The sequence below is a fragment of the Odocoileus virginianus genome, chromosome 3 (genome assembly GCF_023699985.2).
Source record: "Odocoileus virginianus isolate 20LAN1187 ecotype Illinois chromosome 3, Ovbor_1.2, whole genome shotgun sequence".
Taxonomy (NCBI): domain Eukaryota; kingdom Metazoa; phylum Chordata; class Mammalia; order Artiodactyla; family Cervidae; genus Odocoileus; species Odocoileus virginianus.
Window position 1 is genome coordinate 93,770,624 of NC_069676.1, and position 21,134 is coordinate 93,791,757.

General features: G+C 42.2%; 1 long non-coding RNA gene across 1 annotated transcript; it reads left to right on the forward strand.

The window, feature by feature from the left end:
- The first annotated feature begins 37 nt into the window (after positions 1–37).
- On the forward strand, positions 38–10,205 carry LOC139032555 (uncharacterized). The gene is made up of 3 exons (XR_011485078.1): positions 38–117; positions 8,516–8,610; positions 9,874–10,205. It is a non-coding gene; the product is annotated as an uncharacterized lncRNA (long non-coding RNA).
- The last annotated feature ends 10,929 nt before the right edge of the window (positions 10,206–21,134 follow it).

Genomic DNA, 21,134 nt, shown 5'->3' on the forward strand with positions numbered 1-21,134 from the left:
GTTGACGCACCGGGTTACCAGGGAAACCAGCAGGGGGCGGGGCTCTCCCCTCGTGGTCTCTTTGATCAGAAGAGGCATGAGCTGGACGGTGGGCAAGTGTGTCGGGAGATCAGTGAGGTGAGTAGGGGGCACCCAGAGAATAAGAGGACGGCCACCTTGGCTGTCCTGACTGTACACTCACCTGGGCTGTTCATGGTCCCACGCACAGCCCAGGGTTACAACAAATTAAGATGTCCTTCATTTTCTACAGGAAGCAAGACCCTCAGTTCAGCACCACATCCATCTTTAAAATTTTCTTTCTTTGTTTCCCACTCCACTGCACATACGCAGACAGCCAAGCTGGCAGAATTTTCCTCTAGTTTGGGAGGGTAGGGGATCCTCCTAGTTCTTAATTTTGATATTCCTCCTCAAAGCCAAAGTTTCTGGGCTTCCTTGGATAATTCCACGGACAGAGGAGCCTGGCGGACTACACAGTCGATGGAGTTGCTAAAACTGGGACACGACTGAGCATGCAGACACGCAGGCTGGGGGCGCCGTGGTGGTGAATCCACCAGCCGGTGCAGGAGACCCCAGATAGACCCTTGGTCCGGGAGGATCCCACGTGCTGCAGAGCCGCTGAGCTCGTGTGCCACAACTGCTCTTCCTGCTCCCAGAAGCCCCAGAAACCATTAACTACCGAGCCCACTTGCCACAACTACTGAAGCCCGAGCGCCCTAGAGCCCATGCTTGGCAACAGGAGAAGCCGCCACAGTGAGAAGTCTGCAGGCTGCAGCTAGAGAGTAGCCCCTGCTCCCCAAAACTAGAGAAAGCCTGCACAGCAACAAAGACCCACTGCAGCCAAAAATAAATAAAATTATTTTTTAAAAAAAGAATAAAGAAACTGCTTAACTAGTATCATTATTATCCTTTCTGATGGTCAAAAACAACCTTTGACATCTCGTTGCCCAATAGACGTTTATTACAATAAGAATAAGGCTGAGAATATGAAGATTTAATGAAAAAAAAAAAAAAAGATAAGTTACAAGTAGAGTTGCCATGAGGATCATCCTTAAAATACGTCTCCTGCAATATTACTGAATAGTACTCTGTTTGGGGCTGGGGCAGCTGATTCTGGGCCATAAGATGTTCTATCACAATCCAGGAGGACTGGTCAGATGTCTTGTTTAATTGCTGTTTCTGAAGCAGAAGTAAGAGCATCAGAAAACTGGGAACAAACACCAGTCTCTCAAGCCTGCATCCAGCACAGCTCCATGCCAACCAAGGTACTCAGCTGTAAACTGGAGGTACTTACTTGCCTTCTACAGTCATCAAAGAGCTTAGCCAACCAGCAAATGATAACAATAAACAGCTAACCATGCATGAAACAAGAAATCAGAATTTTCTACTTGTATGCATGCTTAAGCTAGGGGAGATGCCAGTCAACGAGCTTTAAAAAAAAAAAAAAAAAAGACGGAGGCAACTAACTGCAAGATGGCGTTTAGAGTCTTCATCAAGATTTAGGGAAATGTGCCCAGTGCTTTAGGTATTGGAGAGAAGCTATGGTTCTTGGAGGGTCTGGGAAAGGAGCTTCCTGCAATAAGCAGGGTAATTAACTCAAAGCAGATTCAGCTGCTAAGTGGGGTGGATGTGTCTTTGTTTGGTCAGGCAAAGACTTCCCTCTTGTGCGCCTGTTGGGATTTTTCATGCAGACGTGAGTTGCTTGGCCTCCACTGCTCCCCTTGGCAAAAGGATTCTAAAAGGTCTCACTTATTTCATTTTCAGTGTCCAACTAGGATGAGAGGACCCATCCTAGGATGGCCATAGGAGTGGCTTTAAAAGGGGGCACCTCACTTACCTCGGGAAGTTGGTGTGTGACACTTAGCTCCTTCAGATTTTGCAGCTAGCTAACAGTTCCAGTTATTTACTGAAAGTTAGAAACAAAATCATGTGTTTTAGGACTTGATTAGAGAGAAGATAATGTTTTGTTTGAAAAGTCAGCTGCAGAGATTCAGTCTGAATGTGACTGTGGCTGCCGTTAAAAGGTTTTGATTTGGCTAATCACAGAGGTCTTCCTCGAATACTAAGGATTCCAAGCAGAACAAATTCATTCCTGATGAAGTCTTGCAGCTGACAACGTGGGATAATTTAAATCACAGACCTGTAAAATTTGATCAGGATGGAATTAAACGACTGTCCTGAAGTGATTTAGCAAGTCTATTTTCACCAGCAGTGCAGTGAAAGCGGGAAGCCAATGAAGGGCCATTTTCATCTGCCATCTTGTTTTGCATCATGCTGCCAAGAGGATTTCTGAGGGTCATGCTCTGAAAAGCTTGCTCAAGTGGGTCACACACGCATCAAATGAGATGCGGTGCAACACTCACACCTTCTTTTCATTCCCAGTTATGGTTCCATACTTTATAGAGGCATCCAGACCTTTTTAGAATTAATTTATGTTTTAGGACCACCTCTTGGGGTTGATCACTGGAGAAGGAAACGGCAACCCACTCCAGTGTTCTTGCCTGGAGAACCCAAGGAATGGGGGAGCCTGGTGAGCTGCCGTCTATGGGGTCGCACAGAGTTGGACACGACTGAAGCGACTTAGCAGCAGCAGCAGCTTGGGGTTGATATTTTTAAATTTATTGCTTCTCTATATGAAATATAATTTCTTCTTATTTCCCATATACTTTACATCTCATGCAGTTTCAGTTCAGTTCAGTCGCTCAGTCATGTCCCACTCTTTGTGACCCCATGGACTGCAGTACACCAGGCCTCCCTGTCCATCACCAACTCCCAGAGCTTACTCAAACTCACGTCCATGGAGTCGGTGGTACCATTCAACCATCTCAGACTCTGTTATCCCCTTCTCTTCCTGCCTCAATCTTTCCCATAATCAGGGTCTTTTCCAATGAGTCACTTCTTCCCATCAGGTGGCCAGAGTATTGGAGTTTCAGCTTCAGAATCAGTCCTTTCAATGAATATTCAGGACTGATTTCCTTTAGGATGGACTGGTTGGATTTCCTTGTTGTCCAAAGGACCTTCAAGAGTCTTCTCCAACACCAAAATTGAAAAGCATCAATTCTTTGGCACTCAGCTTTCTTTATGGTCCAACTCTCACATCCATACATGACTACTGGAAAAACCATAGCCTTGACTAGATAGACCTTTGTTGGCAAAGTAACAACTGTGCTCTTTAACATGCTAAGTTGGTCATAACTTTTCATCCCAAGAGCAAGCATGCAGTTTAAAGAGTACCAAATCCATGGAGAGAAAATTGGAAAGCAGCAAAAAAATATCAACCCCAACCTTGAAATATACTGATACCAAGTAGAAATTTTTCTTTAAGTGGCCTTGATGAAATATATTGAATAACTCCCTTCTGTTCTCATTAGTTACCGGGAAGGCAGTATCAGCTTGGCCTTTTGAGGTCAGGGCAGGGGTGAGAGAATGAAGTCAACATTCCAGTCTAGTGCCTGGAAATTGTACTGTGGAAAGAAAGCCGTTTGTATCATGGAGATGTGGAGATAGAAGAATTCCTTCTGCGTCTTCAAGAATATGTTAGAAATCAATGTTAGAACATTTAACTACAAAAAGGTGGGCCATTTGAAAGGGTTATTTATTATTTTTTTTTTTCTTTTTCTGTTTTGCATATAGGGTTATCGTTACCATCTTTCTAAAGTCCATATATATGTGTTAGTATACTGTATTATTATTTTTTTTATTGTTATGGCCTGCTACTTGGTCTCTTAGATGAGGCATATTGAGGGAAGTTTCTGAGAATAACATGTAAGGCACAGCTAATCAGATTTCAAGGGATGCATGTGAGGGAAAGGGAAGAGGTCAGGATGGCAGTTGTAGTAAAGGAAAAGAAGATGGAGAAAATAGGCTACAGTACAACAAATAATCACAAAGTTCAGAGAAATGAGCTAAATAGGAGATGTGGGAAAGCTTCAAGTTGATCCAAGAAAACCCAGTATAAAAATTACTGCATTTTTGCAACAAACATACTGTTACATTTTATTGATAATGTTAAAATTTGCAAAGTCTTGGTAACAATGGAAATATTATTGCTAGAGGTGAGGTGAAGTCGCCCAGTCGTGTCCGACTCTTTGTGACCCCATGGACTGTAGCCTGCCAGGCTCCTCTGTCCATGAGATTTTCCAGGCAAGAGCACTGGAGTGGGTTGCCATTTCCTTCTCCAATTGTTGCTAGAACCAGGAGTCAAACACTTGACTTCTCATAGCAACGGACAGGCCCTCACTTCCAGTAGGCTCACTTCTGCAGTGACCTTGAGGCACGCAGAGCGACATCTTGAGCTACAGTCGAAGCCACTGGATGCTAAAGCCTGAAAAATCTGATAACTACTTACAAATGAATGTGAGGATGAGTGTGGTTACTGTTTAAAACATTCTCAAAATTCAAAGAGAATTCTTTTTAACCTCAGCATTGCTCTTCTAAACTACTGCAAAAATCCCCAGGGTAGAAGGTCACACCATTTTTTCATCAGAGAACAATCCATCCACCGATAAGCATGGAGATGAGGAAATTAGTTCAACTCATGTGACATATTTTAACATTTATATTTAGGTTACTTTTTTTCTTCAGAAAGTACTGGCCTGGGTAATGAAGTACAGGTTTTTCCCTATCACAATTCTACCTATGGTTTAAATGATTTTTTAAACTGTTTGCATATATTTATATATATGCATTGGACATTCATAACACCATTTATACATGTATTCATAAAGATGTTTATATATGTTTGGGGCTTCCCTGGTGGCACAGATGGTGAAGAATCCACCTACAATGCAGGAGACCCAGGTTTGATCCCTGGGTTGGGAAGATGCCCTGGAGAAGGGAATAGCTACAACTCCAGTATTCTCCCTGGGATAATCCCATGAACAGAGGAGCCTGGCGGGCTACAGTCCAAGGGGTTGCAAAGAGTCAGACACGACTGAGTGACTAACACCTACATACATATATATATGCATTTATACATCTATAAACTAAGATTCCCACAGGAATGAGTTTATTCTGAGTCACGTGGTACCAAGATATACGAAAGAACTTTTTCTCCTTTTCAGAATCTTATGTCAGCATTGATTTAAAGAAGAAAAGAGGGGAATTCCCTGGTAGTTCAGTGGTTAGGATTCTGCGCTTTCACTGCCAAGGGCACAGATTTACTCTGCCGTCCTTGTAGTAAGATCCCACAAGCTGCATAGCACAGCCAAAAAATAAAAAATAAAAAATAAAAAAAAAGGAGAGAATAATGCTTTAAATAAGCTTGGAGGCAATTTTTTTGCATGCAATTATACTTAACATGCCACAGTTTTTCTTTGCTATAGTTTATTTAAAAATAAATTGTGGAATAATGCAGGAACAGTGAATATCTTATTTTAGGCAAATTGGAAGGTATTTCAAATGCTATTCATATAAAGTGATAGAGCCATTTGGTCTCTGATTTACTGGAATAAATATGACAAGTCATTTATTATCTCCTTGGCAGCAGAATAGCTGGAAATGGAGATACTAGTTTTTATGTAATTCAGAGAATTGTTAACATTTATAACTAACCTTATATATACATATCTGTAACACATTTTCATGTGCAAACTGTAATGGCAAAATTAAAAGTTAAATACTTTGTTTTTCTGATATTCTCATGTTGAACCCAAAGATAAAAGAATATTAATGGTTAGAAAAATGTTGGATCCTTCAGAAAAAAGTCAGTAAATATTTTGAAACGTACCTACAGACTTTATAAACTCCTGCCAAATTGTCTAGCCTCCATCACTGCCTTCAATTGTGATAAAATTGCCAATTTCATGGGCTGTGTCTTGTAACCGTTCACAGGCTTTTCTTAAAACTCTCTTCCTTCAGTTCCTATGAAGTTAAGCTTAGTTTTCTCTGTTGACTCATGCCTTCTTTATTTCCTGTTTCAGCTTCTCTTCCCCATTCTGCTACATAATTTGGAGCTTCTGTCAAGTCTCCATTCTTTGTCTATGCTTTCTCCCTCATACTTTTTATAAACTCTATGGCTTCAAATTTTACTACTAAGTTGAGCATATCTTCAGCAGCAGATCTCTTATGGTTCCAGTTCTAATTTCAGCTCCCCATCCATAAAATTCATTTGTGTAGCCTATGTAATACTTATAATATGGGCATAATATTATCCTATGGAATATCCTACCCCATAATAGGACATAGGACATAATCATATCCTATGTAATACCCTGTCCTATCTGTAATATTCTGGGCACCCAGACCTTTCTGACCGTGTAGGGCTTGGGGACTCTGTCTTCCTCAGTTGCATTTGTCTCCATGTTCTGACCCTAAATACCAATCACCCCTCTAACTAAAACCTCTAGGCTCCAGATCAATACATTCAATATCTTCAACTGACTCTTAAGAGCTGCATGTTAAAGTCAAAAAATTCTAGTGATTCAGCTTGCACACGGAGCCCTTCACTTACCACCTTCTCAATTTGATCCTTTCCTAATGCCCTTCTCCTCAATGAAATGTATCCCTCCCCATCGCGTGTCACAAACCATGACATGGGGATTATCCATGACTCAGCCCAATCATCACAGTTCTATCATCACTGTTGGTTTATTCAAACCTACCAGTGTCTTTCCAAATATCACCACATAGCTTCCTGACTATTTTATGCACATAAGCATTTATTTTTTTCTACTTTTATTTTTAACTGCAACTGGAATCAACCTTCATTTTTTTCACATATCTAAGATTTTATCCATTTCTTAAAATCCAAGTTTACAGTTCACTCCTTCTTCATCTCTTCCCTGATTTCCACTAGCTTTCAAGTTTTATTTGTTTTTAAAGTAGCAATGCGATGGCAAGCTATAGGTTTTGATTATACCCATTTTTCAGATGTGCAATATAAGGCTTAAAAAGAAAAATGATAAGCCCAAAGTCACAGAACCTGCCAGTAATGGAGGAGGGCTTTAAAATCAGATGTATGTCACATAAAATTCATCCTTGTTGAAATACCACCTCCCTCAATGTTGTCTTTCTCTAATACACTTGGCTTATTAAGATGAAAGCTACCTTGAGCTTTCATTCTTTCATGTTCCCACCTAGAACCTCCTAGAGAGAGGAACTGCTGCTTCATTCACTCACTTAATAAATGCTTTCATCTCTGATACACCTGGTGCCACATGAGGATTTAGGAATATTGTACTGACATGTCATATTTAAAAAATATGTTTCCCACACAGCATATACTGTTTCAGATATCTTAATAATTATTAGCAAACTATGAATATGCTCTATTTTTGTTTTAACGTTATTAGTAATTTTCAGCAGATACAGGACTTTGTGAGTCTAATTATTGGAATCTTGAAAAAGTCAATTATAGTTGCCTATGATGTAATTCAGATGACTTTCTTTCAAAGAAATATATCTATAAAATACCCGGAGGTTCAGCCAAATTTTATACACCCTTTGAAAGATTATATAAAATTCAAAGTAGGAATTTACAGGCTGAGTTCAGAAGTGATTAAGTAAACAAATATGGATATTTGTGGCATAACAGACATAGTTTTCATATGATTAATAGTAGGTAGGTAGTGGAGTCAGTGGCTCAAATGTTCAATAAAAGCCATAACTGTTAAATTTTGGGAAGATATGAGGGTATGATATGGTCTGCTGGATATGCTGAATGACCTAAATTCCGCCTCCTTAAACCCTGGCCCCTAGAACAGAACAAATGGGTACTAGGCTCAAATGGGGGTGGGGATAAATTAGTTCCAAGACGTTGGTATATCTGGAGCTGTGAATCTGTCTGGGAAGTTTAGCATATCCTCGATGGCCAAACAATCCATGCTTCAAGAGTTCAGTTCAGTTCAGTTGCTCAGTCCTGTCTGACTCTTTGCGACCCCATGGACCGCAGCATACCAGGCCTCCCTGTCCATCACCAACTCCCGGAGTTTACTCAAACTCATGTGCATTGAGTCAGTGATGCCATCCAACCATCTCATCCTCTGTCGTCCTCTTCTCCTGTCTTCAAGCTTCAAGAGTAGCTACTCTGTTGAAAATAGAGCCAGTATGCCCGGAGCTGTAAGAATGCCCTATTGTCAGTTTGTATTTCCTGGCCAGCCTATCCAGGGTGACTCTGAGGCTATCCATACTTTAATGATTTGATATCATCATCCTAACAACAAATATTTATTTAGTTGGAATCCAGTGCTTCGTGGCAATAAATATTAGCCATAATTCATATTGCATTTAGTCTTTTAAAATGTTAGAAACACACTAATATTTAAATGCTGTCAGGCTTTTTTTTTTTTTATGTCAATCCAGGAAATGGCTGGCCTATTGTGTTGTGCTTGGTCACGTCCGACTCTGTGACCCCATGAACTATAGCCGTCAGCCTCCTCTGTCCATGGATTCTCCAGAGGAGAGTACTGGAGTGGGTTGCCATGCCCTCCTCCAGGGGAACTTCCCAACCCAGGAACTGAACCCAAGTCTCCAGCATTGGCAGGTGGATTCTTTTATCACTGAGCTATTACTTTTTCAGATCTGACTCTACACAGCAGAAGGCCTTCTGCTGCAAGAAGTCTGTCCCTAAAGAATCACTAAGCGTTGGGGTCAGAGACACTTCACCTACTGACGGTAGGTTTCTGCACTGAATTACCTGTTCTCAGACTCCCAGGTGCCCTGAAGTATAACTTTGAAATGGTAGGTGACATTCTGCGGCTTATTGTGTTTGCTCACAATGCAGCCCTTGATCATGTTGTCACTTCCCATGAAGAAACTACGCTGGAGAGTAAGTTGACTTTTGCTGTCTCTCTCTGGGAGAGTCAGGTCTTGAATTTTCTAACTTGATTGAACAATATTTTACCTGCCTGCAAAGCGACCATATGCTCACACTTTCCAATTGCCTTTAGACTTGCTAAATGCATTTATAGACAGAGAACAATCACGAGGAAAAAGGTGGTGGATGAAATGAAGTCTTTTTCCTACTGCCCCTTTTATTATTGTGTTATAAAAACCCAGGCTCAAAATAGATTGAGGCAGATTTATCTTTTAATGAAAATCACCAGGAGGTTTGAAGTCAAATATTCTTATCTTTCTCTGCTGTCTCCAGTGCAGAACTCTGTCACAGGGCTGACCCTGTCATACGGTCCTAGAGGGAGCCTCAATGATATTGCGGACTGACTTACTTTGGAAGGGACTTTTAAAAGAGACAAAGAAGCCAGCATGCCTCCTTTTAGGCTCCATTGTCCAAGGCGGTGCAAGTCAGCCTTTCCAGAGAGCAAAGGGCGGCAGAGTTCAAGGGCACTGTGTGTAGCAGAAAGCAGCAGGCTCTCAGGACATTGTCAGGAAGCTGGCCTCGGCCGACTCGGGAGGCCTTCTGCAGCCCTCCCAGGCTTCAGAGCTCACCTGAGCTGCAGGTGGGAGGTTGGCAGGTCTCAACCTCTGGGCCCTTTCCTGGATTCCCCCTGCTGGGTCTGCACAGAATAACTCTGGAGTCACTACCTACCAGGCTCCTCCCATCGGCCATGCACACGCCTCTTCCGCCGTCACTGTGGCCTCCCCACACTGTAAATAGACTCCCAGAAAGCTGTTTGGTGTGAGAGTGATTTTACAATTCTTTCCTGTCTTGGCTTTTCTTCTTACATAAAAATGTTAATTGCTCCATTGGGTCTGATCCTTGGCGACCCCATGGACTGTAGCCCACCAGGCTCCTCTGTCCATGGATTCTCCAGGCAAGAACTGCAGTGGGTTGCCATGCCCTTCTCCAGGGGATCTTCCCGACCCAGGGATTGAACCCGGGTCTCCATGCATTGCAGGCAGATTCTTTACCATCTGAGCCACCAGGGGAGCTTCTATATAAACTAGTGGGGAAATAACCTGGACTTCTTTTGCTTTCAGTTACTTCTTGAGTTTCAAACTTCATAACGGAAGAGACGGGGTGTTGGCATTGGGAAGCAGGAAGTAGAGGTAAGGAGAAAAAGTTAACAAGGAAATGGCTTTGAAAAAGATTGTTATCAGTCCGCAGTTCAACGGATGTATGTAAAAAGAGCACATGGGAAATACAGTAATGAGAATTTAATGTCATGATGATTGTAATTTTATGCCTAAGTACACTTAACATGACAAGGAATTCTCTTAATCTTAATTAGGAGTAGGTGGGGGCACCTTCATTTTTTTCCCCACTAACTGCTTAGCTCTTGGAACTAATTGCCTTCCCAGAGAAAGAGATAATAGAAAAACACGATTGCATCCTACATTCCGGAGAACATAAGGAGCATGTTGGGCTGTACTCTAAAGGCCCTTAAACGCTCTGCCTGCCCAGCTTCAAGACCCAAGAAAAGGCCTTGAGTCAGTGACGGAGACATCAGTGGTTTAATGGATGGTCAGCTTACAAGTCTGAAGAAAGTTCCTGGAGCAGCCCTCCACCTCGTGCGGCAGACAGCGGGCAAGGCATGGAGGCAGACTTTGCTCCTGGAGGCAGGGGAGATGGCCGCTTACCTGGGCAGTTGACTTCAAGTGGGCTCATCAGGTTGCCAGGGAAACCAACAGACGGGCGGGCACGCCCCTCACAGCCCCTTTGGTGAGAACAGTCACCAGCTGGGCCTGCGGCAAGTGTGGAGGGAGGTCAGTGAGGTGAGTAGGGTGCAGGTGAAGCAGGTGCTGGTCAAGCAGGGGACACGTAGACACAAGAGGACAGCAATCTTGACTGTCCTGGCCAGACCCAGCATCACACTGATTTCTTGACTCTCTGAACTGGAGCAGCATCTCAATCTAGCTGGTAGTAATTAAAATGCCATACATCTAGCTATCTGACGGGCAGCTTTTACATTTGATGTACATTACTGTACAACCACTACCTATGAATGAATTCCATGTGCAAATGGCAAAGTGAGCTTGAAGAACTGATTTGGGTAAGTCCTTTTGAATCTATTACCCCGAATGAAAGCCTCAATGACATTGTCTGCAGCTTAGTATTTTAATTATTTTTGTAAATTGGAAAGACAGTCTTTCCTGAAACTAAGTATTGTCTGCTTCTCAGACTGGAGGAAAGAGTGCTGCATTTCTACATGGATGAACACCTGTGCCCACAGTGATGGGTTTGGCTGTGTTTCTTTTCTAGTCTTAATTTTGTTATTCTCGATTTTATTTTTCACCATGAAAAGAACTTCATATGTTTTCAACTAATGGAGATAAAAGTAAAGTTTTTCAACTGGATCCAATTATGAACATAATTTTCATGGTACAATTGAATTTAACTTACAGTGTGTTTTAGAGTAGGGAAAAATAAAATACAAAGAGAAATTTTTTTTTTTTCTAGAAAGTTCCTTTCTTTCTCTGTTCTCTCCTTTAGTAGAAGGTCTATTTTCAAAAGTTAGAAGCCTCCTATGCCTTAGATATTCTTAAAGGAGCATATCTGACATTATGAATAAAGAAAAACAGCCAATGCTAAAGGTAAACAAATTTCATTTTGTCTTATTTGCACAGTGAATTTCTCTAAGATCAGAAAGTCTGTGTTTACTGTTTGTTGCTGTTTCGTTTTAAAAGGTCATTCATCATAGGCTAAATTGACTTCTAATACCATGAAACTCTTGTGAATACCTGCCACAGAAAAGGCATTTTGTAACTCTTTATTATGAGATGGCTAGATGGCATCACCGACTCAATGGACATGGGTTTGGGTAAGCTCTGGGAGTTGGTGATGGACAGGGAGGCCTGGCATACTGCGGTTCATGGGGTCACAAAGAGTTGGACATGACTGAATGAACTGAATTGAACATGCAGATGACACCACCCTTATGGCAGAAGCTAAGAAGAACTAAAGAGTCTCTTGATGAAAGTGAAAGAGGAGAGTGAAAAAGTTGGCTTAAGGCTCAACATTCAGAAAACTAAGATCATGGCATCCGGTCCCATTACTCCATGGCAAATAGATGGGGAAACAGTGACAGACTTTATTTTTTGGGGCTCCAAAATTACTGCAGATGGTGACTGTAGCCATGAAATTAAAAGATGCTTGCTCCTTGGAAGAAAAGCTATGACCAACGTAGACAGCATACTGAAAAACAGAGACGTTACTTTGCCAACAAAGGTCCATCTAGTCAAGGCTATGGTTTTTCCAGTGGTGATGTATGGATGTGAGAGTTGGACTATAAACAAAGCTGAGTGCAGAAGAATTGATGCTTTTGAACTGTGGTGTTGGAGAAGACTCTTGAGAATCCCTTGGACTGCAAGGAGATCCAACCAGTCCATACTAAAGGAGACCAGTCCTGGGTGTTCATTGGAGGGACTGATGCTGAAGCTGAAACTCCAATACTTTGGCCACCTCATATGAAAAGCTGACTCATTGAAAAAGATCCTGATGGTGAGAAAGATTAAAGGCAGGAAAAGAAGGTGATGACAGAGGATGAGATGGCTGGGTGGCATCACCAACTTGATGGACGTGAGTTTGGGTAAGCTCTGGGAGTTGGTGATGGACAGGGAGGCCTGGCGTGCTGCAGTCCATGGGGTCACAATGAGTCAGACATGACTGAGCTACTGAACTGTCTGAACTGAAAAGGGTGAACAAGTGAATGAAGCCTTCCTTGAATTTACTGTATGATTTTGATATGAGAAATTATTAAAATCTGAAGGGTGAGCACCACATTATAAAATTTATAGCTTGAGGTACCTTTAAAAATCAATACTCAGTGCTACACTGACTTTCAATGGAAACAATTATAAATTTTATTCTTAAATAACAGGTTTATGGAATTAGACCTAGGATGTTCTCCTGCTTTAATCTTTTCAGCAATCAGAATTGCCAACCTGAATATGGTAACGTTCAAGGCAACCATGAATCTTCAAATATTTTTAAAGCGTTTCTTTTTCTCAAAAATTAGTTTCGAGCACTTACTATGTGCCATTGTGCTCTGTCCTAAGTCGTGTCCGACTCTTGCGACCCCATGGGCTGTAGCCCTCCAGTCCCCTCTGTCCAAGGTTTTTTCCAGGCAAGAATACTGGAATGGGCTGCCATTTCTTCCTCCAGGGGATCTCCTGACCCAGGGGTCAAACCGTGTCTCCTACATTGACAGGCGGATTCTTGACCACTAGTGCCATCTCGGAAGCCCTAAAGGCAATGAATTGAGAAGGGAGTCATAGAAGCAAGATGTAAGTCTCAAACGTAACATTCTAGTAAAGGGACGTAGGTGATAAGTAGAAAGTAACATGTAGGTATCAGACAGCCACGAGTGGTGGGGAAAAACCCAAAGAGGAAAGGGAGATGGATATGAATTAACATATTGTAATTAGGAAATGCCCATTGAGACTGTGGCATTTGGGAAAAGAGCCGAAGATAAAGAGGAAATGGGCCGAGGAGAAATCCAGGGGGTGCGGGAACCCGAGCAAGAAGGTACAGTAAGGAGTACACAGGCTCTGAGGCAGAAACGTGCAGAGATGTGAGCAGGCCAGTGAGACTGCGTGGAGTGAGGGAGGGGGCAGTACGAGAGGTTGGGCTTCCCCGGCGGCCCAGTGGTAAAGCATCTGCCTGCCAATGCAGGAGACCCTGGGTTCGATCCCTGGGTCGGGAGGATCCCCTGGAGAAGGAAATGGCGACCCAGTCCAGTATTCCGGCCGGGAGAAGTCCATAGATTGTATAGTCCATGGGGTCGGACACGACTGAATGACTCCCTTTCACTGGGACTAAAGGGTTGTATTTTAGGTCTAAACTGGACCCAGATGACCTGCGTGTATTTCTCATACTGATGATCATCCTGCAGACCCCAAGAAAGGCTCCTTGGTGCAGGAGGTGGGGTAAAGAGGCGGGCAGGAGCCTGTTTCCATGTGTCCAGGCCTTCTTGCTAGTGCCAGAATCAGAGCTGACCACCACCTGCTATCTGACTTTTCAGGGAAGTCTGGAGACCAAGGGGAAGGAGTGCATGCTCGGCAGTGGAGGCGCCGAACAGGGAGATTGGTGTCCCCTCCCACTGAGCCCTGGAGCCTGGACTTTAGAAAAAGGCACTGCTGGGGCCCCTGTGTCCCAGCACAGTTACAGAGTCAGTGTGGACAAGAAGTTTCTGCCTCAAAGGGGTCCACAGACCCTTCCCTTCAAGTGAAATGATTTGCATTTTGGGTCATCTGCAGATGGTTTCTAGTATTTTTCTTATTCAAAATGGAAAATAGAACAGTTTAGATTTAAACACATGGAGAAACCTTTTTGGTCCAGAGTGCTTATGGCCTGAGTATTGTGGCCAATGCTAGATTAGTCAGTGTGAAGAACTAGCCTCATAGAACACAATTTTTTTTAAAGCATTTGATAATGGATTGAAAAAGTATCAACTCAGCTCCGAGACTTATTTTACTTTCTTACAGTTGTTTTACTACATAGTAGTGTTTCTATTTTTTATTCTATATAGAAGGACACTATACATTTTTAGGGCTAAATTCTCTGACGAAAGTGCTTCTTGCCTGACCCGATCTAACTTATGTTCCTCTTTAAAGCTGCAAAATTTTTGTGGATAACCTAGTGATATTAATACATAATGCTTCACAGTAAGAAATTTTGAGATCTTGAGCTGATCAGATTTTGAGTTGCAGCAGTTGGTGGAATGGGAACAAGATAATGCTGCAAGAAAGAAATAGTTAAGCAACTTCTGTTGAGAATACAAAGGTGACAGAAAGGATCTGATCAACACTAATTGATGGTTAACAGTGAATTCATTTTCACTTATTCATTTCACTTATTAGTTTACTTACTGTTTATTAAATATCAAACACTACAGTGAGAAAATAATCTCAAACTTCAACATTTCCATCATTAATTATTATCTTTGTGTAGAATCAAACACCTCCTCAATTGTAAAACTATAATTTTAGGTGAAATGAAAGCAAAACAAAAGAAATCTCATGATTAATCTATAAACACTACCAATGCTAAAAAACACTGACTTTGGAGATGTTAGAATATTAAAATATGCATGCCTTGGAATCAAGGAAACATGTAATTAAGTAATTCATCTGACTAAAAGTACCACAGATCTGCGTGCCAGGTACTCTGAGAGTCCTGAGAGGAGCTCCAGTCATAACACACAGAACTGATGCGAAACAATCTCTGTCCCCAAGCTGTCACCGTTTTTTGCAAATTCAAAAAGTAACAATAAAGTTTGGACACTGCTTTTATATGGGAAATACAGTTTGATGCTTGAGCTGAGGCTCAAATAATATACAGATTCTATTCACATAATATGTGGTGGGTGCTAGGAAGGAGGTTCTAGCTAAACAGAATAGATAGACCAGAGGATATAGAGGGAAAAAAAGGATGGTGTTGAAAAAAATGTAGTATTACTAGAACACACTGTTTAGCCCATGAAATTTAAGTGTCAAGAATGCAACTAAAGAGACCAAAAGATACAAGTTCTTGAAGGGTTGATAAGGAAAGAGTAATAGAAAGTCACAGTTAGACTTATAGTAGCTATTGTTTCATACAGTCAGGATCCTAGTCACCCTGAGTTCATCTTCTACTTGAGATACCCTTTTTCCTTTGGAGTGAATGGAATTAAATGTTTGTGGTAAAGGAAATGTTTACATGGAGGATCAACCTCTAATTAACAGAAACTTTTGACTTGAGGCTTACAGATGGGCATGTGGAATACACCTTAACACATGCAGAGAAATTTCATGCTTGCATTTGGAAACCTGGAGGCAGGATGTCAGCTGAAAATTATTCAAGTATTCCAACAGACAGGCTATTTGAAATTTATGTTCATAGAACAGCATACTAAATAGTAGTAAAAATAACTCACATAGTGCCTACATGCATCAACATAAACATAGACCATACCCATATCGTGCTTAAAGAAAAATCCATCGGTAGAATGATCAAGTATGATTCCACTTTTACTGAGATTAAAAGCATGCACAATAAACGGTATATTAATTAATAATATAAGCATATAGTAAAATTATCTTAAAAATCAAGGGTTCGTATATTCTATTTTGTTGTGAACATGCGTTAATATATATGTTAAGGTTTCTAGTGACAAATAAGATGATTATGAGAAACTAGCTCCTTTGCAACATTTGTAATACCCAGTGCCCTAGGGCACAGTACATCACACATTCTTCTCACCAGTAAAATTATTTTCTATTAACTATCACATCTTAGCATATCTAGGTGTCAGACTCTTATAAGGGTGTGATTGTTTTCTCTGGTTTACAGGTAGCTTGAAAAGTAATTTCATGGCAAATAAGCACAAGAGCCAGGCCGGGCTAAGTCTTTTGTCTACAGCCCTGGAGTCCTTCCTGCATAGACACAACACAACAATTATTGACTGTGAAAGTCGCCCACAATTTATCAAAGAAGAACTGTGTGGAGCTCTGCTCTCCAAGTCAATAGTCACGAGCTCTGTGTTGCTATTGAACACTGTAAAGTGGTTCAGGAAAATCTTTGAGCTCAATATCTTGGGAGGAGTCAACCTATGTGTCCCTGATATTTTTGCCACCTCAGTTCAGTTCAGTTACTCAGTAGTGTCCGACTCTTTGTGACTCCATGAACCTCTGCACGCCAGGCCTCCCTGTCCATCATCAACTCCTGGAGCTTACCCAAACCCATGTCCGTTGAGTTGGTGATGCCATCCAGCCATTTCATCCTCTGTCATCCCCTTCTCCTCCTGCCCTCAATCTTTACCAGCATCAGGGTCTTTTCAAATGAGTCGGCTCTTCACATCAGGTGGCCAAAGTATTGGAGTTTCAGTTTCAATATCAGTCCTTCCAATGAACACCCAGGACTGATTTCTTTAGGATGGATGTGTTGGATCTCCTTGCAGTTCAAGGGACTTTCAAGTCTTCTCCAACACTACAGTTCAAAAGCATCAATCTCTGGTGCTCAGCTTTCTTTATAGTCCACCTCTCACATCCATACATGACTACTGGAAAAACCATAGCCTTGACTAGATGGACCTTTGTTGAGAAAGTAATGTCTCTGCTTTTTAATATGCTGTCTAGGTTGGTCATAACTTTCCTTCCAAAGAGTAAGTGTCTTTTAATTTTATGGCTGTAATCACCAGCTACAGTGATTTTGGAGCCCAGAAAAATAAAGTCAGCCACTGTTTCCACTGTTTCCCCATCTATTTGCCATGAAGTGATGGGACCGGATGCCATGCCATGATCTTAGTTTTCTGAATGTTGAGCTTTAAGCCAACTTTTCACTCTCCTCTTTTACTCTCATCAAGAGGCTCTTTAGTTCCTCTTCACTTTCTGCCATAAGGGTGGTGTCATCTGAATATCTGAAGTTACTGATATTTCTCCAGGCAATCTTGATTCCAGCTTGTGCTTCATCCAGCCCAGCGTTTCTCATGATGTATTTTGCATATAAGTTAAATAAGCAGGGTGACAATATACAGCCTTGATGTACTCCTTTTCCTATTTGGAACCAGTCTGTTGTTCCATGTCCAGTTCTAACTGCTGCTTCCTGACCTGCATATAGGTTTCTCAAGAGGCAGGTCAGGTGATCTGGTATTCCCATCTCTTTCAGAATTTTCCAGTTTATTGTGATCCATACAAGTCAAAGGCTTTGTCATAGTCAATAAAGCAGAAATGGATGTTTTGCCACCTAAGGACCTGATTTTGATAAAACAAGTCTTGTTGGTGAAGAGTTCTACATTCTTTGAAGCTGGGTTCTTCAGATGGCTAAGTTTTGGGCTAGGTCTTCAACTTTCTCTGGCTTTAAAAGAATGCATCTGTCTAAGCTCCTAGGGAGTCCTTTTATTTATCACTCATAATACTTTTCAACTGCCTGTCAATTAGACATTCAATCCCACTGTCCACTGTCATCTAAATGAATTCCCCCTCTACCTCTTACTGGAGTTAGTATGTTATCTGAATTCTCCAGGTGGCAGAGAGTTCTACATCAGCTACCTCATGGTCTTAAAAAATACATATTTATTTATTTAGCTGTGCTGGGCCTTAGTGGTGGCATGTGGGACCTTTAGTTGCAGCATGTGGGATCAAGTTTTCTGACCAGGAATTGAACCCAGGCCCCCTGCATTGGGGAGGAGTTGTCTTCACCACTGGACCACCAATGAAGACCCCAAGTGCTTCTTTTTTAAAATTTTTATTTATTTTTTATTTTTTGGCCATGCCATGAGACATACAGGATGTTAGTTCTCCAATCAGGGATCAAACCCACACGCCCTGAAGTGGGAGGGCAGAGTCGTAAGCACTGGGCCAGCAGGGAAGTTCCATATCAACATCAATGACTTCTGATGAACTGTTTTTAATCCCTTAGCTCACATCTATGGCCTCCTAGGGAGTTCCCTATGACCACGTGACAAAGGGAAAATTCTGGTCTGGTTCTCAGATGGGCCAGCCTACCAGTCTGATGTAAGCTGCAGATACCTGCTGCAGTTCCACTCAGCCTAGCTACAGCTCTACAGGTCAGTAGTGCGAAAAGACCCTCCCAGTGGGCAGAGCTGGGGGTAGTATCACTTGTCATTCATTTTGCCGAATTGGGACCTAGACAGACAAAGATTGGAAGACAGAAGGAAGGAAGACCGGAGTATTATATGCTGAAGGATTTGGGATAAGGTACAAGGCTTGTGGATTATTGTATGTCTCACATTAATGTCTGGCAGACACAAAGCCTCTTTGACAGAAGAGAATTTCAGCTGGAAGGTGGACAAGATGGCCCGCCAGTCAGCTTACTTCTCAGCCAGCACATTGTTTGTATAATGGGCTGATGGATAGAGTGTCCATTAGGGCTGAGAGGGAGCTATGTGTGAACCCAATGGTGTGGGTTCCCTCTCACTCTGGTTGTTAGCTATCGTGACCGCACTGAATGGATAAACTGTCAATGGCAGCAACCAGGGCCCTTGGTGGGAACAATCTGGCCCTCAATTTGAACTTGGAGGCACGTTGAAATTAGACTCTTTCAACCTTGGAGGAGGCAGCGATTTAATCTTACTAGCACTGACACAATTTTGGATATGGATTTGCTTTCCCACACACAGTACTGGGCCAACCTTACCATCTAGGCTCTTACAAAATGCCGAATTCATCAGAATGAGATCATACAAACTTCCTCCTGTGCACAAGACAACTTATGGCAAATCTACTTGTCTCATTATGCACCTTATCACCACAAAGTGTCAAACTAATGGGATGAGGGGACTACCTAGTAACTGTTAAGAGAAATGAATGCTCAGAGCCTCAATACCATGCAGGTTTTGTCTGCTGTCCTTGAGATGTGCCTTATGTGTTAAACTAATTGCCGTTATTCAGTGCAGGGTCCCTCATATCTATAACATCAGTTCCATAAGCAATATAAAGATACTATTGGCTCTCTCCCCATTACCCTTGTCAATCCACTTTGAAAACTGTATTTCATGTACTCACAATTTAGGCTCTTTTATAAATTTTTATTTTTATTGGGGAAATGTTTCTTCTGGGGAACACAGTAAAGATCTCAATGAACCGGAAGCTAAAAACTAACACCTCATGGAATTGGGCTGCTCATGCCAATGAGCCAGAGGTGCTGATGCTGGCAGGGTATTGACACTGATCATGACAAAGAGTCGGCGTGCATGCTGTTTGTTGGGGAAGGAGGAGGGCTTGTCTGGGACCAGGAAGATTCACTGGACATGTCATGGTGTTTCAGGGCCCAGAAATAAACCTGAGTGGATAATTGCAGCCATTTAGGTCCACCACACACTGTCGGACACAACTGAAGTGACTTAGCACAGAACACAGGTCTGCCACAGCCAAGTCAGCCAAGTGCCGGACTCCTTGAAGGCTGGGTCACCCCTTTGGGCAAGAAACCCACACGAGCTGCATGAAGGAGCTCTAAGAAAGGAGATGATGAATACCAGTTATGACTTGGAACTGTTTACACACGATAGAACTATAGCTGCAAAACATCTCCCCACGTAAACTCTTCTGTAAAGCTTACAGCCAGCCAGCAGTTTGGAGAACTGCATGCCGCTTGGGTGCTTTTCTAGCATATGTTTCACCTGTGGGAGCTAGCTGAGAATTCATGTGTGCAACTCAGTTCAGGGAATTTACGACTTATAAAGGGACTCTCAATGGGAGACAAGATCTGATGGGTAATTGCTGCTTCTTTACATTCCCTGAACCCTGAGATCCTTACCATAAATTTCCGCAGATAGTCCAAGTGGGATTACACACTCAGTATTCACAGAAGTCAATTTGAAAACATATATTTTATATAGGCTTTTTTTTTCTCCTTTATTGTTACACTTTCCCCACATCTTAGCCCATTCAATATGCTATGTGAGTGTTTTTCAGTCAGTTGTGTCTGACTCTTTGCGGTCCCATGGACTGTAGCCCACCAGAATCCACTGTCCATGGGCTTCTCCAGGCAAGAATACTGGAGTAGGTTGCGATTCCCTTCTCCAGGGGGATCTTCCTGACCCAGGGATCGAACCTGAGTCTCCTGCATTGTAGGCAGATTCTTTATCATCTGAGTCACTAGGAAACCAAATATAATAGACTAGGTGGCTGTAATAGAATAGAAACCAAATACAATAAACAACAGGCATTTGTTACTCACAGTTCTGGAGACTGGGAAGATCAGATTCAGACCACTAGCAGACTGGTGTGAGGTGAGGGCCTGCTTCCTGGTGCAAAGATAGCCACCTCCTTGCTGTGTCCTCATGAGAAGCTGAGGTTAGAGAGCTCCCGGGTGTTCCCTCTATCAGGGCACTAATCTCTTTTATGAGTAACCCACCCTCATGACCTAATTACCTCCCAGAGGTCCTCCGAATACTGTGACACTGGGGATTGAATTTCAACATAGGAATTTTGGAGGGATACAAATACTGAGTCTGTGGTACCCTGGTTCCACACTTCTGCTTCTTGGGAGCATTTGTCCATTTGACTATTTGCACTAAAATCCCTTTGAGCTATGTTTTTAAAAGAACCTAGGCTGAGACGGTACTGCATCTGCCTACAATGCAGGAGACCCAGGTTCGATCCCTGGCTTGGGAAGATCCCCTGGAGGAGGAAATGGCACCCCAACCCAGTACTATTGCCTGAAAAATCCCATGGACAGAAGAGCGTGGCAGGCTACAGTCCATGGGGTCACAAAGAGTTGGACACGACTAAGCAACTTCACTTTCTTTCTGTACTGTGAATATGACATACATATGCACATTTTTGTATGAATAGAGTCC